This window comes from Petromyzon marinus, chromosome 16 (assembly GCF_048934315.1).
Source record: "Petromyzon marinus isolate PM22_M1 ecotype Great Lakes invasive population chromosome 16, UKy_Petmar_22M1.pri1.0, whole genome shotgun sequence".
Classification (NCBI taxonomy): domain Eukaryota; kingdom Metazoa; phylum Chordata; class Hyperoartia; order Petromyzontiformes; family Petromyzontidae; genus Petromyzon; species Petromyzon marinus.
Window position 1 is genome coordinate 7,527,912 of NC_133682.1, and position 3,121 is coordinate 7,531,032.

A 3,121-nucleotide genomic window follows, 5' to 3' on the forward strand; every position below is an offset into this window, starting at 1 on the left:
CTTTTTTCCCTCACTGTAACTGTACTCATTTTATTCCAACACCTCAAAGCATTTCCATGGTTAAGACCCTTGTAGGATCTCATAATCAAATCCCCTTATTTCCCCGCGTACGGGGACAAAAGCTCGCGCATGCATTCATCACACACACACACGGGCACACAAGCTGCGTTCACAACACTGCCGAGCGAGGGTGGGGATATCTCAGCCCAAAGGTGTCTTGACCAAGAGCTTGGCGGGGAGGTCCAAGGGCTACTTCCGTCACCTCCCACGGCAGGTAATTACAGCCAAGATGAGAGATCACGGTGTGGCGAACAGTTTTTGTTTTTAATGAGCACGTGTAAAGATTCGGGCTCCCATGGTGTTGTTGCATTGTGCGACCGTTTTGTTTTGATGTTGCAAAATCTTCAAAAGCCTCCTGCTGCTGCTGCGATCTCGGTGATCGTTTTATTAGTGAAAGGAAGTTATGGACTTTAGTTCAGACGACATGTGTTTGTACAGGGTTGTACAGCCTGCCATTCAAGGCTCAGTGTTGTGGTTAATTTTTAGATGTCGGTGGTTCTAGATGTTTTAAAATGTTTTATTATTTTGAAATGTGGGAGGATATCAGATTGCCCAGAGAAAAGCCATGCAATGTAATTGGGCCAACGCTTAAACTCCACGCACATAGCCTAGGGAGGGAAGGAGGCAAGGCTTTGGATGGAGCAAGCTGCATAACCCACCCTCGAGATTAAGAACAAACACTAAATAAAAAGAGCGAACACACATTTCCAAGAAGTAAAAAAAAATAACTTTACATAATTTCCTATAAAACAGAACAATTTCATGGCCATGTTAAAGTGAGGTGATGCCACCTCAGATCAATCACTTCTATTAAAGCACTGCGAGTTAATCTGCATTTGACACGGAAGCAAGGGGGGGGGGTAATGGGAAAATTATGCAAATTGACCCCCCACGCAATTCATCAGAAAACTGACAGGCGTGCCACTTTAATTGCGGCACCTCGGCGATTGTGGCCTAAAACGTGAGGAAGCTTTCGATGGCCCAAACATTTCTCCCAACATGCGGGAGGGGCGCCTGGGGGGGGTACTGAGGGGGGGGGGTTACTGAGGGGGGGTACTGACCGGGGGGGGGGGGTACTGAGGAGGGGGGGTAATGAGAGGGGGGTAATGAGAGGGGGGGGTACTGAGGGGGGTACTGAGGGGGGCAATGAGAGGGGGGGTACTGAGGGGGGGTAGGGTACGGGGGGGGGTACTAAGGGGGGTACTGGGGGGGGGTAGAGTACGGGGGGGGTAATGAGAGGGGGGGTACCGAGGGGGGTAGGGTATGGGGGGTAGGGTATGGGGGGGTACGGGGGGGTACTGAGGGGGGTTAGAGTACGGGGGTACTGAGGGGGGTACTTAGGGGGGGGTACTGAGGGGGGGTACCTGAGGGGGGGTACTGAGGGGGGGGGGTACTGAGGGGGGGGTACTGGAGGGGTACTGAGAGGGGGGGGTACTCTCCCGTGAACGTCTCCCACGAGGCGCATAAAATGCTCGGCGAGTGAACGCGGCGCAAAACAACGGCGGCATTTGAACGCCGCCCGCGAGAAACGAGCCGCTAATTGCAGCGCGCGCCCCCCCTGCCCCCTGCCCCCCCCCCCCCCGTGGCAGCGCGCGCCCCCCCTGCCCCCCCTGCCCCCCCCGTGATTGTCGACGGCGCGCGCGCTCTGCAACATCGAAAGGACGAAACGTGACCGGGTTCCCCGCTGAAGCAAATCACTCCACCCCCCCCCCCCCCCCACCAGGGTTTTATTCCTTCTCATTTTTTGTGTCTTTACCGGGGCGCGCGTTAATTTTATTCGCCCCCCCCCCCCACCCCCAGAAACCCCCCACGTGGCCCAGGTAAGATTAACAACAACAAAAAACCGGGGAGGTCCTTTGAGTGGAATCGACCGGGCCAACCCCCCCCCCCCCCAACAAAACTCGTTGTCGGAGCGTCTGAAACCTCTCCTCCCCCCCCAACCCCCCACAAACGCCACGATTCAATTTGGCGCAACACCTGGCGCGTTAAATATTGTATAGGTAGCGAGCCGCGGGCCGGGAGGCATCGACGGCGGCCCTATGACTCCGGCGCGTCGCTCTCGGCATCTGGCGGGGCGCGTCGCTCGCTTCCAGCAGCGGCACTTCACACTTCACTCGCTCGCTCGCTCTCTCCTTGGTTCGTATATCCCCGAGGGGGGAACCCCACGGCGGCTCTTACGTGGCGGCAACAATTGCCTCACCCCCCCCCCCCCCCCACACACCACTTTTACTTATCTCCGCTGCACATTTGAAAGTGTCCTCTTTTTTTAATTGCACGCTTTTTATTAACTCACTCCGTTGTTACTCTTTGGTTCTTTCTATAAAGCCACGTAGGTATTAACTAAAATAAATTAAATCACGACGTTTCGGGCGCAACACAAGCTGTCCGTCATCAGGTGGGACAACCGCAGCAAGGAACAAACTGCCGAAGTGGGCAAAAGGGCTGCTGTGACAAGAGGCTATATAGGTTACAGAGGGGGGAGGAGCCAGGGGGGAGAGAGAGGGGGGGAGCAAGGGGGGAGAGATAGAAGGGGAGGAGCAAGGGGGAGTGAGATAGAGAGAGGGGAGGAGCCACGGGAGGAGAGATAGAGAGGGGGGAGGAGCAAGGGGGTGGAAGATAGAGAGGGGGGAGGGGCAAGGGGGGAGAGATAGAGGGGGAGGAGCCAGGGGGGAGAGATAGAGAGGGGGAGGAGCAAGGGGGGTGAGAGATAGAGAGGGGGAGGAGCAAGGGGGGGAGAGATAGAGGGGGGAGGAGCAAGGGAGGGGGGAGAGATAGAGGGGGGAGGAGCAAGGTGGGGTGAGATAGAGAGGGGGAGGAGCAAGGGAGGGGGAGAGATAGAGGAGGAGAAGGGAGGAGCAAGGAGGGGAGAGATAGAGGGGGGAGGAGCAAGGGGGGGTGAGATAGAGAGGGGGAAGGAGCCAGGAGGGAGATAGAGACTATAAAGAGGGGGAGGAGCAAGAGGGGGGAGGAGCAAGGGGGGGAGAGATAGAGGGGGGAGGAGCCAGGGGGAGAGATATAGAGGGGGGGAGGAGCCAGGGGGGGGACCGGACCGATCCAGACG